Below are 16,177 nucleotides of genomic sequence, written 5' to 3'. Positions count from 1 at the left end.
CTCTTCAAATTGTTAATCCCTCTTCAAATTGTTAATAGTTTAGTAAGAAACAAGGTACCAGATCAGTGACTTCCAAACTTGTTTTTAACACCAAAATCATGCCTGATTAAAGATGAAACCAATTTTAACAAAACAAAACAAAACCTCAGTTGCCTTGGTTAGGAAGGGGTAGGTCTTGTCCTTTTTTGCTCTTTATACTCATCTGTCAGAATCCTAGAGCTCCACACGGCATAGCCTGGAAAACACCATCCTAAAAACCAAGTTGTTTCATTGGACTCCTTTCTTGATTAAAATATGTTGATTTTTCAGGGAGAAATTCCATTTAAAAGTTTGTGTCAGAAAATTAAAAAGGTCAGTAATATCTAGTGTGGGCAAGGGAAGGGGGAAATCCTCAGAAATCAGTGGTGAGAATATAATTTAGTGCAGCCTTTTTGGAGACAAATCATTGAAATTTTAATTGTATAAGCTATAGAATCTTACAGTTTTACTTCTAGAAATCTGCTGTGTGGAAATATCACATATCTGCTCAAAAATGTATGTACAAGCATGCTCATTATTATTATTATTATTATTTTGGTGCTGGGGATCGAACTCGGGTCCTTAAGCATGCTCATTATTTATGACCATAAAATCAGAACCAAACATGGGAATGGTCAAATAAATTACGCAACCTCCATATAATGTACTATTATAGAGGCATTAAAGTGAAAGCTACACATTTTTCTCATCTGCTACTATTTTCTGTAGTTCTTTACTCATATATATATATATATATATATACATACATTTTTAAAAAAAATTTTGAGACAGAATCTCACTGTATGTGTGTAGTCCAGGCTGGTCTTAAATTCCCTATGTGGCTGAAGTTGGCCTCAAACTCATGGCAATCCTCCTTCCTCAGCCTCCCAAATGCTAGGATTACAAGGCATGCACTACCACACCTGGCAGCTCATATGTTTCTTACATTTATAGATTTATATATTGATATACAAGGATGTCTCTGATACAATGTAAAGTGAAAATACAAGTTACCAAGTTTGCACTTTTTTAAAAGTAAGCAAACAAATCCAAATTCCATAGAAAACTATGTAAGTACTTCTAATTGCATAGAAAAAACCCCTCAAACCTTAGTAATAAATGGTTAGTGTTAGAGAGTTCTGTCTTCTGCAGAAGGGTATACAGATGCAGGTAAGGAAGACATACATATTTTACTCTATAGATATTTGTGTTTTAAATTTTTTTAAACAAGAGAAATGCAGTAATTTTATAATTATAAAAGCAATGATGACAAAGAAGAAATACTATAGCTCCATAAAATATTTTGACTGTTTTCAAAGTTGGTTTTCTCTCTTCTATAAAAAAAAGAATTTTTCTGTTTTTCCATTCAAAATCCAGATAATATAACGTGTTTCCTTTTTTTCCCTGGCTGTCAGGAAATTCAGAGTCAATGGGTACACATGGAACCTAGCAGAGACATTGACCTTTAGATCTAGAATATTTGTGTTTTCCTTTTTTTTATCCTGTTTTTCTATTTTCAGTTAATTAACTTTTTTTCAGGTCTCCCTAAGCTCATTTCTGAAGAAAAAAAAAAGATCAGTTATAAAGAAACAAACTCTCTAACCACCTTACTCTGAGCAGATTACTACATTTCTGATTATCAAATTCTACAGGGTCAAGTGTGGAAAAAGGAGTAACTCATTTACTATTTATATTTTATACTCTCATTATTCTCACATATAATTTGAGGTGTCTGAAAGCAAGAATCTGTACACTTATATCAAAAAACCTGTCTGTACTTGGGATTCCACTTTGCTTCTACTCCAAATTTAAGAACTGCAAGGACAGGCAGGGGCCTTGTGTGACAAGTCTTGTCTTCATCCTGTAGATGGTGGGAAACCACTGATGGTTTTTAAGTCAAGGAGTGATTGGATCTGAATCATGTTTGAAAAAAATAACTGGCAGAGGAGAAAATAGACTAGTGCATGGAAAGGCAGAGATACTCATTACATATCTGTAGAGTGGTTAAATAATTGATGGTTACATGACCAAGGTGATTTAGAAGTCTGCATTTATTGAAAGGGCGTGTGCACCATTTGTCAGTAATGTGCAGTTGGGTTATTTGGTCTAAACATGAGCTAGTTAGGCCCATATCATGGGTTTACTTAGATTCAAAAAGGAGAGGGGGAGGATCTAGTTCCATAGATTACAATCATAAGTCCAGTAATCCTCTTCAGAAGGGGAAATGTGCAAACATCTCAGAGCCAAGACATCCTTGTGATTAAAAATAGGTGAAAGCAACAGTTTTTCCAGATACCGTGGCAGGTGGCATCTTTATTTATAAAAAGAGGGGCTGCTTCTCTTTGCTAAGGGTAGTGAAGACATACGTGCCTTACTTCTGAGAAGGGAAAGCAACACCAACTAAGGACACTAATTTAGGGGTCACACTAGGTTCAGGCCTTGATTCTGTCACTTATTAACAGTTTAACCTTGACCATCTTCTCAGAGCCATTTTCTTTGCTTGTAAATGGGAGGCAAAAACACCCACTTCTATGGATGGGTGGGAGGGGTAAAATAAAGGAAAGCGTGTTAAACTTAAGGGCTAAGGGTGACTTTTATTTTTTAATCTCATTAAAAAATATTCCATTTTGTACCTGTACCTCTACCCTGAGGAGGACTTAAGAATGCAGTTGTTGGGCTGGGAATTTAGCTCAGTGGCACTGTGCCTACCTTGTAAGTGCAAGGTCCTGAGTTCTATCCCTGGCATCAAAAAAAAAAAAATAAAGAAAGAAAGCAGTTGTTTTTTATTGACGAAAGTAACTTATGTTGTTTTTTATGTTTATGTTGTTTTTTAAGGTTTTTTGTACCCTCAACAGCTTGCAGAATTCGTAGCTGGTATGCATTCTCCTTTTAGATCCTGGAATGGGGAATCACACCTGTCAGGAAACCTTGACCTCACAGAGAATGGAGTAGACACCTCATTCCACATGACTGGCCCCCAGCTCCCACCAGAATCTGGACCTCTGAACCTACCCTGTAAGGCTTTGAAGTTGTATGTTTGCCCTGACATGTGCGCCCCTACCCTGAGCATGTGTAGTTTGTGGGTCACAGGCTGTCTTGGGAGAATTCCTAGGTACAAAGCAGTGGCAGTCACTATCTGCAGCTCCAAGTCCACTGACACTGCAGAGCAGGTATCACAGGACTCAAGTGACTCAAAAAGTGTTGCCAAATTATATTGGTATTATAAACCTTCCTCCATCATACCTGACAAATACGGGGTTCTCATCTACTTTTCTGTCCCTGCCCAGCTCTAGACGCATCTTTTCTGGGTGTGATGGGATGCTTCTTGACAGGAGCAAGAAAATGACTGAGGTTTTGGTGAAAATTTTGTCACCAAGTCCTGGAGGTACAGATGCTGTCAACTGGCAGTTTTCTTAAAAGGCAGAGTCCTTCCTTTGGCTCATTCTGCTCTCTTTCTCCTCTTGAGCCAGTCCACTAGGATGACAGGAGGTACCAGCCACTACTATGCCTGGGGAAGCTGCCTACTCTGGGTCAGGTCATCCCAAAGAACACATATCATGGGCTTTTGTTGTGTGACTCACTCTGCACAGCAGGAAGGACAAGAGAGGGCACATTGCTATGACACCTCTATCTTGTCTCCATTTCCAACTTCATTTCTGGGGACCCTGCTGAAATCCAGCCTTCCTGGAGCCTGGGGCACTTGCCAGTCTCTATTTGGTGGCAGGTGGTGTTGGGGTGCAGAGAAGAGGTAAGACTGCAGTGAAATAAAAATAAACTTTGGTCAGAGTTTATTAATGGGGTGTCTTTGGCTCTGGGGGTTGGACTGACTCCTGCAAAGTGTAGTTATGTGAGCAAAAATACACACCCTTTTCTGGGGAGACCGTCAAAGGGATGAATGACTCAAAAAATGTTACCACATTAATATCAATATTTTTTGTGGATTATATTATAAATGCATTGGAACGAGGGATTAGATGGTTAAAATAAATAAGCCTCTTTCCCCAAAGTCCATGTTAAATGTGACAAGCACAGAAATTCTTGTGCTTTTCCCCTTTCAAATATAAATTTATTAAGAATACCCTTCTCAAAGATCCACCAGGTGTCTTGCCACCTTTGCTTTTGTCAGTATGTCTTATTACATTTGTGACATTTGCTATGCAGAATAACTGTATAATCTTAAGAATTTTGTTGGCAGATGAGACAAATGGGGAAGAATGTATATTTTTAAAAAATTGAATCACAGGCCAGGCACAATTTAAACTGTGTCTTTTTTCATCTCTATATTCAATCCTCATTTTACATTATGAAGTAACAGAGGCAGAAATAAGCAACTTTCCCCAAATCACACCATTTTGATATGGACCTCAAAACTCTTCGGACTCTTCTGCCAAGAGTTCCCTGAGGGAAAAATATTAATTGCTGGTGAAATTTGTATCTTAATACTAAAATCCTTTTAAGCCCCTCTCCTTTAAAAGGGCCATGTACTATCTCCTAAATCATGGCCACTATAGAAGATGAGAGTTCTGTAAACTCAAACACACCCTACCCTGCATTGTGCCTCCTCTGGAGCTCCCCTTGTTGGGTGGATCCTGTTCCATGCTAGAGGTATGAGACTCAAGGAAGGGCTTTGGGTTGCAAAGGTGGAAACAAAGCAGTTTCAATTTTTACAGTGTCCTTGTCTATGGCCATACCACCCTGAAACAAGCCTGAACTTGCCTGAATTTTCACAGTGCCTAAATTCACCTCCATTTGGCATAGCCCCTTGTGCATATGGTTAAGTTGCATTATCAAAGGTCCCCTTCTATTACCATATCCTTGACATAAGACAGGTTTCTGGAAGAGGCTTATGGACAAACAAGATTTGTTTTTGTTATGTATTTTTTTAAAAATTAATTTTATTGGTACAATTTAGGTATACAATATAATGACATTCATCGTTGGAAATTTGCACCTTTACATAATCTCTCTTTGTTCTTATTTTTTCCCCATTCCCCTGCCCTCCCTTCAACCCCTCCATCCCTCATTTTTGAAGGAATGTATGAGATGAGAAAGTCGATGTAGTGGGAGGAGATGTCCTACCTTTACATTCAAAAGCTAGGATTTAGAAGTATATGATGAACTGGTTGGATTGGGTATTTATCCTCATGTGAGAAGGGGTTTTGAGGAACTGCCTAGGAGATGGTGAATCTTGGGAAAGGGTGGTGCAGGCAAATTTGACCTGGTAACAAAATCTGAGTGGAAGAAGTAGAAGAATTTACATCTTATTGTTTGCTGCTAGGGAGGGACTCCCCTTATGGTTCCGGTCAATATCCAAGAATCCTACACAAAAGTGTTATTGTTTCAGCTTGGGTAACAGGGGTTCCTAAACCAATCAACTCTGGCCAAGATGTGGGATCATGTAAGAACATATCAGCCATGAGGTGACCATTGTGGGTAGCTGCTGGAGACGTGGAGGAAATGCCAAGCAGACAATTTTATAGATGGTTCCCATATCAAGTCTTACTAGAAGAAGCCATGGCTGGATTGGATTTGAAGGTTAGCTGTCTAGGCCTATACATCAGTACATTTGAGAAAATAAAGTAGAGGTAAGAGAGTTCTAAAAACACTATTTAAAGAAAACCAGTGGAGTTATCAGTTAAGATGGTGGATTGAAGGTATGAACCTAATTTCATTTCCTCTTGAAGCACCTTAAAATTATATTAAAGAAATTTTTATAAAAGACATAAATGTATAAGTATAGGAAAAATAGGAGAGATGATGAGATCAACAAAATTTTGGAAACTAGAATGCTGATTAACATTCTTCCCCACAAAAACCCCCAAATTTCAATCTGGCTTCAAATCACAAAATCCTTAAAATCCTTAGGAAATGGCAACATGAGGTACATCTGGGACTAAGGTAAAGGTATGGCCTTAAATGAGAAAGAAAGGCTACTTGAGCAATAAATAGATTTGCAACTTATTTTTTTGCTCTGTGACATTAGGTGATTGTACCTCCACTTATCCTGACAGAAGTCTGGAGTTTTTGTGCCAGTGGGCATAGTTGAGAGCAGGAATTCCCACTAAGGGGGAAAGAAAGATTATATGTTCTAAATCCCATGTCCTATTCCATCATTTGGGTTTTTTCATGCCCTCATGGACCAGGCAGGAAATTAGAAAATTCTTCTTTGAGAAATCTGACCAGAATAAGAAGAAAATGTAAAGCTATTGACTTCATGAGTCCCTCAAGTAACAGCCCACCTTGGTCACTGAAAGCTCCAAGTTAGTAAGCTTTGCCCACTTTCTTGGTGCTTTGAATCAGTATTTTTGTTCTCCATTATTAATTAAGACCAGAGAATCAAGGATTACCAGATATTTGAGGGTAGTTCTCAACAAAAAATGATGACTAACCAAATAAATACAAGAAAAAGCAACATAGAGTCTATGCAGGTAAAAGAAAATCAACAAGATTTCCTATGTTCTCAGATAATAGGTAATGCAGTTTACAAACTAAAAATAAGATGTTATTTAAAAAGAACCATTTAGAACACTAAAAGAGCTCTTATAAATGAAAAACACACAAGATGAGGTAGTGCACGCCTGTAACCCAGCACTTGGGAGGCTGAGGTAAAGGCTCTCTAAGAGTTCAAGGCCACAGAGAGATCCTGCTCAAAAAAAAAGAAATGAAATGAAAAATGTGAACATGAAATAAAAACAATGTTTAAAAGGGCTAGAATGTAAAATTTAAGATTTTTCTAAGAAAGTAGAGCAAAAAATAAGCAAAAGGAGAGAAAAGGTAAGAAAATGAGAAGTCTGTTCTAGAAGGTTTACCATCCGAATTGTAAGAATTCTGAACAATGTAAATGGAGTTGAGAAAATCACCAATGAAATAATTCAAGAAAGTTTCTCAGAACTAAAGAATGTGAACTACTAGATAAAAAGGTCCTATAACAGTGATGGCAAACCTTTTAGAGATGAGTGGCCAAACTGCAACCCAAAATCCAATTATTTATCACAAAATGCCAAACTCCAATTAAACTTGAATACTGAGGTTTTAGTTTAGAAAAAAACAACTCATACATTAACATCTTTTGTCTTAAAAGAAAACATGCTATGGATTTACCACCACTGGCCTATAAGGTCCTCAGAACAAAGGATAAAAATAGACACGAGACCCTGCATTTTCAATTTACAATGGATCCCACAAATTATGGAGTCTTGTCTTAGATACAAGAAAGAGGTGATCCAGTGTGGGAGAGAGGCGAATCTCTCTGAAATCCCCATGAAGATGTTAAAGGGAGATTCCAGGACACCTATCAACAGACATAAAAGGAAACCATTGCAGTGAAGAACATGATACTCCAGAGATAGATATATTGGTGGCTGTCATAGACAAGTTTCCACTACAATTTTACCTTCTTTTCCAACTTGAGGACAGAATGTTTGAGTGAGTCTGTCCAGATTCTGATCTGTGTCATGACCATTTGCTGATAAAGTTTCTGCTCTCTCTTGCATGCCCTGTGGGACTGCATAACCTTTGCCCCTTTTTCTCTAGCCCCATTGTGATTAAAATGTGAGTTAATGGATGGAGATGTTTGTTAGTCTAGAGATGCTAGATAGGGATCTGTAACCGACCTAGGGTCCCAGAGTAAACTACTCAACTCTTTGTTTATCCAGAACTGATATTCCAGACACCACAATTGTTAGAACAAGCTGCAGATGTCTGCTAATCATCAATATGTGACAGTCGACCACTAACCTTTGTCCCCTTTTCTTTGATATGTTAACTTCCCCCTCAACCCCCTATAAAAACAGCCTCGGATTCTGAGCCAGTTGCCTCTCTAAGCTATTCTGCTTCGGGAGTGCCATCTGGCCAGACTAATAAAGGTCTGTTTCCCAACTTGGCCGGTGTGTTCCTTCCCGGGTGTGCTCCACTCCAGCTCCTCGGAGCGTTTGGTAAGGCCTTTGGTCTTACATTCTCAGGCACCGCTGGGATCCCCGGGTGTGCTCCACTTCAGCTCCTCTGAGCATTTGGTAAGGCCCTTGGTCTTACAGCCCAGCTTCTTGAATCAGTGAGGACACTCACTTCATCTCACCAACTTTTCTGTTTAAACCTACATCTGAGAGCTGCAGGTAAGTTAGAAAATAAAGAGCATCACCTACCCCTGACTAAATTTCTGCCTCACTCCAACACCAGGGTCACCTGGCAACTCTGTCAAATGAACAGACTGTACAGAGCCCTGTGTTTCCCAGGACTGGCTTATGCCCTGGCTAACAGAATTCTTCCAAAAGAGCTCATATGAACTCTCAGAGAGGCTGACACTAAGATATCCTGTTGTATTCATCCCTGAGGTTTCACTTAACAGTGTAACTTTGGTCTTTCTTTAGGCAGCTATACTAAAATTTCCAAAGTAACAACATATTGTTTAGGTATATAAACATAGGTGATAAAACCACAAAGAAGGTAGGGAATAATTAACACGAAGGTGTGAATGAGTTTTAACCTCTGGGTGATCATCAAGGGGGAGTAAGCAGAGGAAGGTCCAACTGGGGTAGGTGTGTGGGACCTATAAAGTACTATTAATATTTTTAAACTAGGCCAGATGGTGAGAACATGGACATTGGTTTTTATTCTTTTATAAACTATACTGGATTTTAATAAACTTACCTGATTGCAGTAAAAATAAAGTAATGAATGCCACTGGTATATTCATAGGATAAATTTAGTCAGGGCCCACATTAGTCTTTGAGCCACATTTGTTGACATAGTCATTTCATCATGAAACTGTCAATAAAAGATAGTGGGCCATCCAGTCCAACCTCCTTTTTATTTGTCACTATTATAATTTTTTTTTTTGGCACCGGGGATCGAACTCGGGACTTTGTGCTTGCAAGGCAGGTGCCGGAACCACTGAGCTAAATCCCCGGCCTCATAACTTTTATCAATTTTAACCAGCTTTTGGTATATTCTCTTATATAAATTGTGTATCAATGTGTAAATTCATATCACTTTAGATATTTGGTGAATAATTGGAGTCATTCATCTAATATCCTGATAATGTTCTTGCCTTTTTCTTTCATCTGAGTCTTTTACCTTTTTGAAGGGTGTACTGAAGTTTTTCTTCATTGCTCTTCATCACTTCATTCTGTTCAAATATGAGAGGCAGGGTCATAGATGGAGAGACCAAAGTAGCAAACTCTTTTTTACTTTCAAAGCCCAAGAGGAGCTTCACTTTTCTCCTACTAAGTATCCATTGCAAGTTTCACTCTGTTCAATGCAAAGAGTTTGGGAACCTGGGATCCTGGGCTCTTTTTGCCAAATTTGATATAAGCTGACTCACTGACATATTTCTCAAGTGGTCTATTGGTTCAATGAGTAATATCCTGGAAGAAACATGTGTTGTATTAGTCATAATTATTCCTTCACCTTTCCTGGAATGCCTTTGAAGACACCGGGCATTAGCAATATCTGTCATCAAAAGCTCGTTTGTCTGCAGTTTCTGTGATTGCATTCAGTTTATTCACAGCAGAGAGGGTTTTCTTCCTAAGATGATGGCTTCCTTGAAAAAAAGGTATCCACTATTTAGCCCACATGCAGAAAGGAAGTTGGCACAGGTTCTGAAGAACTAATCAATTCCTTAGCCATTCTTTCTGAACAAATAATACTTTCTTGATAGGTCTAGAATTTTACAATTGCAAAAGCTGAGTGACTTGTCAGCTGGTCATTTGTAACCAATAAACTGAAAAGATTATCCACCTGTACTTAAATTTTGGATAAACAGACAAGATCTATAATTCTGGGACTGTGTCTCAAGAATTGTCAGGGCTATGGAATCACATCTGGATAAGATTTTGCTGTAGTTTTTAGAATTCTTGAACAGAATAGAAGGCATGAAGGAACTAGAAATTTAAGTCAGAGCCAGATCTACTAACTTGCTAGTTGTTTTCATGGCATAATGAGTAAAGCATAAGCTGAAGCACTGAGGTATGCTGGATATTAGCTATAAATTTTTTGGTTGTAAAAGACAGAAACTCCTTAGTATAAACTTAATAAAAATAGGAAATCTACTAAAGTTAGAATATAAAGAAATCATAGAAGCCAATGGAAAAAAATGGATTTGCCCTCAAGAAGAGTTTGGAATCAGGAATTAGAAAGATCCAGAAACTCTCACAACAGTGTTCATCTCTGTACATGCATATCATTTCTCTCTCTCCTCTCTCTCTCTCAAAAGTAGCTTTTCTCATTTCTTAGAAAAATATAGCTACTTCTATGTTTTCCATCAGTTAGAATAGGCTATGCTGTAGTAAGAAATGAATCCAAACCATAGAGATATTTCCCCCCTCACTCATGTTACAATCTTTTATATAGTGGACATTTATCTGTCTGTCTGTCTGACTGACTGTCTGTCTGTCTTTGTGACATTGTCTCACTATGTAGCCCAGGCTGGTCTTGATCTCATGGTCCTCCTGCCTAAGCCTCACAAGTGTTGGGATTACAGACATGTGCTACCACTCCCAGCTCAGGGCAGTTTTTTTCTACCACACATTTATGTAGTCTAGAATTTGTGGGCTCCAAAGTCACTGCAATGGGGAAACAGATGGGGAAAATATCGGGGATATTTCTACCAGCCAAGTCTAAAAGTGGTTTGCATCACTTCTATTTCCCATGGATTAGAACTTTGTTATACATCCTCAATCTAATTGGAAGGGAAATTGGGAATGTAGAAGAGCATACGGAAGTTAGTGAGGACTAACAATCTCAGTTACATTCTCAAAAAACAGACAACCCAGACCAATTGACCCAAACTCTTTGTTTCCTAGTGCTTCTATTAGTCCAAACTCCAAATTCCATAAAGAAGAGACTGGCCAGAAGAGATTTTGGTCAGATGTTCACTCTGATCCAATCTACTCTTAGAAAGAGGGTCATGTTAAGCAGAATGGCAGCCATCTTCCCATCATTTTTAACATATAACTCAAAATTGGAAAGGAACAACAGTAGTCAGAAAGAAAAGGCTCATTGGACAAGTAGTGTCTACTACCTAGAGGCAAGTTTTACTTCTGAGGCCTCTGAGAATTTCTCTCTCTCCTCTCTCTCTCTCTTGCTTTTTCTCAATAATCATTTCTGTATTTTAGGGAATATCTTATTTTATTTATTCATTTATTTATTTATTTTTTAGTACTAGGGATTGAACTTGGGTCCTTGCACTAAATCCCTGGCCCAGGAATATCTTATTTTAAAGTTGAAAATAGAGTGAGCTTGCTTGGAAAAGTTAGGATTTATTGCTTTTCTCTCTAGATAATTATCCACCAGAACTACCCTTGGAAATAAGGCACCTGAAATGTGAGAGTGATTACCAGACTTATAAATGTGGAAGTCATATTTCCTGATCTCAGTTAAGAGCTACTAGTCTACACAGAGGTGGCCCTGAAGTCCTTCAAAATGAACCTTGGAAAGATAGTCATTAGGGTTGTACCATATATTCCCACTCTCTCTTCCTTTTGGATATTTGATAAGATTGCACTTATTTGCCTTTTTGCAAGTAGACATGGACATATTGTTTGCTTTGTCCAATTAAATGAAAGCATAAGTGACATGTACCACTTGCAAGCAGAGACCTTAATAGTCAGTTTGTGATTCACTGTATCTTCTCTGCCCTGCTGAGGTAATTATACAACTACCTGTTGAGATGGAACTGCTCAGCATAGATCCCCCTACCTATTCCATGCTGGGCATTTAGTATGAGCAAACAAGCTATTTGTAGCCAAGCTAATCCATTCTATTACACCCTCATATGCAGCTATCCATGCCACAAGAGACCCCCACTGATATACACAATCACTTGTGACAATCTTGCTCAAAGCAAGGTGCCCTTTCTTCTCCATGCCATCCCTTGGAGAAATCATTGTATGGTTTATACCAACTTGGTAATAGTTCTGACACTTGAGTTCATTTGAATGGCCTCTTATTGCAAAAGCCATAGTAATTATAGGGCCAATGATATTTTAAAGTGGAAAATTTTTTGTATCTGGAGGACTATAGGATAGATTATATGTGAAATAAATATTTAGACACTCCTCATTGCTGTCACCTTCCAGAAGGGTAGGCTGATTGACTATGCTTACCACAGACTGCCTGCCACCGACTGTGCTTTGTTAGACATTAGATAAAGATTAAGTGTTAAATAGAGAGCAAGGAAGAGCATAAGACACTGCTGTGGTTCAGTACAAACAAAGCCTGTTTGTCTAGCTGCAGCAGCTGTAATATCCTTCACAAGTTCCCCACTAATGAGCCATGCTTTAACTCACTTTCAAACAAGCTTTGTTTTAGGATATTCTCAGATCAAATCAAGAATCAAGCAAATTTTATTACTTATTAAAGGATCAATTTTTACTTAACTTACTAATGATAAGAGCTATAAAGATAAAGGAGAAACTCTAAGAGTTCTTTCCATACAGGTAGCCACCAACAGATGATCATACTGAATTGTCTAAGAATCTTAGGTAAAGTGCTAATAAGACAAGCCAATGAGGACCTTGAAGACACCAGAGGTGGGGATTGTGATGAAAATTGCCCAAAAGCAGCCAAAAATGATCTCCTTGGTCAAAGTCCAAAACCTAAAATTTGATTATGCATCTTCTCCTCAACATTCCCCAAAATACTTGCTCCTCAGCTTAGTTTTAACATTCCCAAACTGTGGTTTTGGAACTCCTCCAATTATGTTTCCTTGTGCATGCTGTTTCTGACTGTGGTAATCTGTTCCTAGGATCAACAATACTCCTGTCTTATGCTCAGGCCCCTGGCCAGCCTGTGTGAAAATAAGAAAAGATATCCCATCTTCCTTGCTGATGCAACCATGAGCCACGAAGTTCAGACTGGAGAGCGAAATTCAGCGTAGAATTCAGTCTATTCATTCTCTTGGCCATATCCTAGGGCTCAGGGTCCAGCCTGTATGCCTGTACCAAAAGTGGTAGCCTTTTATTTTTTGGTACCAGGGATTGAAAGCAGGTCCTTGAAAGTGGTAGCCATTTACCTGCTATTCTTGGATTCTTTCATTGGGTTGCCAGGAGCTATAGTGTACAACCATGTGGAATTTTGTGCACAATTCTTTAAAGAAGCTTTGATAATGAGGACAAGGAGGTGGAGGAAGAGAGTAATTATAATAATTATAATTCTTAATTGATTATCATTAGTAATATTATTGGGGCTATTAATTATTATGGCAATTAGGTTTCTAGCATACTCCCAGAATGTTGCTGAATCCTCATATTAATAATACTGGCTTAAATTCTTGCTCCTGGGAACTAGAGGCTCAAAACTACAATGGGAGGAGAAGAGGAGGAGAAGGAAGAGAGGGTAGAGTGTCAATACTTTTTAGGCTGCATATTTAAATTAGTGATGCTTCCTTTGAATATATAGTTCTCCGAAAAAAGGGACTGAAGAGGACAATAGAAAATGGAAAGATGTGCCTTGTTCCTGGATAGGCAGAACCAATATAGTTAAAATGGCCATATTTCCAAAACTGATACATAGATTTAACACAATGTCAATCAAAATATCAACAACATTTCTTATAGAAGTAGACAAAACAATCCTAAAATTCATATGGAATAAGAAGAGACCCAGAATAGCAAAAGTAATCCTAGGCAACAAGAGCAAATCATGATTATACTCTATAGCTACAGTAATTAAAAACATCATGATATTGGCAGAAAAAACAAACTTTTGGATCAGCAGAACAAAATAGAGGATGCCAAAACAATCTCAGATACATTCAGCTACCTGACCTTTGATAAAGGGGTCAAAGAAATACAATGGAGGAAAGGCAGCCTCTTTAGCAAATGGTGCTGGGAAAATTGACTATCCAAATGCAGAAGATTGAAGGTAGACCCATATCTCTCACTATGTAATAAGCTAAAATCAAAATACAGTAAATCGATTGAAATATTAAAAGAAACACTTAACCTGCTAGAAGATTAAAAAAAAAACCCTTGAAGTCATAGTCATAGGCAGATTTTCTGAACAGAACTGTAATTGCACAACAAATAATAGCAAGGGTCAACAATGGGACTGTATCTAATAAAGAAGCATCTGCAGAGCAAAGGAAACACCTAACAGAGTAGAGAGACATCTTACAGAATGGGGAAAAAATTTTGCCAGGTATACCTGGGACAAAGCATTAGTATCTAGCGTATAGAAAGAACTGAAAAAAAAAGACCACCCCAAAAATAAAAGACCCAAACAAAAAATAGGCAACTGAAATAAATAGATACTTCTCAGAAGAAGAAATACAAATTGCCAATAAATACATAAAAAAAATTCAACATCACTGGTCATTAGAGAAATGCAAATTAAAACAGCATTGAGATTTCATTTTATGCCAGAAGAGTTGACTATCATCAAGAAATAAAATAGGGCCGGGGATTTAGCTCAGTGATTCTGCTGCCTGCCTCACAAGCACAAGGACCTGAGTTCTATCCCCGGTACCAAAAACAAAAACAAAACAAGAAATAAAATAATAACAAATGCTGGTGAGCCTGATGTAAAAAAGGAACCCTCCTACAATGCTGGTGGGAATGTAAACTAGTACAACCATTATGGAAATCAGTATGGAGATTCTTCAAAAAACTAAAAATAGAAATTCCATTTAACCCAGCTGTTTTCCTTCTAGGCATCTTTTCAAAAGAGTTAAAGACATTGTGTTATAGTGTTGTATGCATACCCATTTTTAAAGCAGCACAATACATAATAGCTAAATCTTGGAAGCAGTCTACATGCCCATCAACAGATGAATGGATAAAGAAAATGTTGTATCTATACATAAGGGACTACCACTCAGCTATATAGAAGGATAAATTTGAGTCATTTGTAGGAAAATTGATGCAACATGAAAACATGTTAAGTGAAATAAATTAGACATATAAACTTAAATATCTTATGATTTTTCTCCTATGAGAAATCTAAGGTACAATTAAAGCAAAGAGAAAAATCATGACAAATAAAAGGAAACATTAGAGGTAGATTGTTTGCAAATGGGAAGGGGACAGAGATGGGCAGCAGGGACATGGAAATAATTGAGATGTGTCATGTACATTACCAACCACCTATGAGGAATGTAATCATTATTTGTCACAAACATGAACTAAAAAAAAAAAGAAAATAGTGGAAGGCGATCTAGAGATGGAGGGAGAAGAGAGGTGATGAGAGGGGAATAAAAAGAATTAAGATATGTTAAGTACATGTACCTATTCCCTAAGAAGAATGTAAACATTATATACTGTAGACATGAACTAATAAAAAATTAAAAACATATTAAGATGAGAGTGACTGATGATCCCATTGTTTTCCTAGAGAGTTGCCTGATCCTTTTTATTAATATTTTATTTCTTGTTTACTTTTAAGGGAATACTTACCAAAGGAAGGGCCATTGCTGGCTCAGTGATTGCTCCCAAACACAGCTCAACAGAGCTGTTCATACTTTGTATAATTTCTTCTCTAGGAACTCCTGATATTCTAGATGCTCTAATTTTTGTTTATAGTGATTCCCCTATACGACCATGAGCCTTAGTGTAGGGGTGATATTGGGGATTGGGGATGGAATAAAAATTGGGCCTATTTTAAACTTGGGGACTACACATACTAGGTATAAGGCAAGTTCTGAGATTGGCTAGAGGTACATATATGAATCTCATATATCCATACCTAGTAGTAGCACATATGCCAGATGCTAAAAATCTTTGGGGGGAAAAGATGTTTTCTGTAGTAAGTGAGACATGCCTGATTAGATCCAAATCAAACACAAATCAATAAAAAAAGAGGGCAGTACAGTATGTCTAATATTACTGTCAATGTATTGCTCAACTGACATTGAATTGACTGAAATTACATTATAGGAAATTAACTTTTTAATTAAATGACTTTGTGGTGAATAGCTTTGTTCTAAATTGAACACTAAGTGAGTTAATAATGTCCTACTTTAAAACAAAGCATGATGTGGGAAAATAAAGTTGTATTTTAATGGATCCCCAATTATGCCTGAGTCATTATTACTGGAGGTTGATAAAGACACACTCATTCTGAGAATATTGATCTCACAATTTGTAGAAAGTACCAAAATACGATCTTGAAATCTGAGACAAAAGTAAATATAGTCAGCTCTCTGTATCTGTGGTTTCCACATCCA

Source organism: Heterocephalus glaber, unplaced genomic scaffold (assembly GCF_053883595.1).
Source record: "Heterocephalus glaber isolate CG9 unplaced genomic scaffold, H.glaber_assembly_v1.0 deba00001457, whole genome shotgun sequence".
Classification (NCBI taxonomy): Eukaryota; Metazoa; Chordata; class Mammalia; order Rodentia; family Bathyergidae; genus Heterocephalus; species Heterocephalus glaber.
This window is presented reverse-complemented; position numbering follows the sequence as displayed.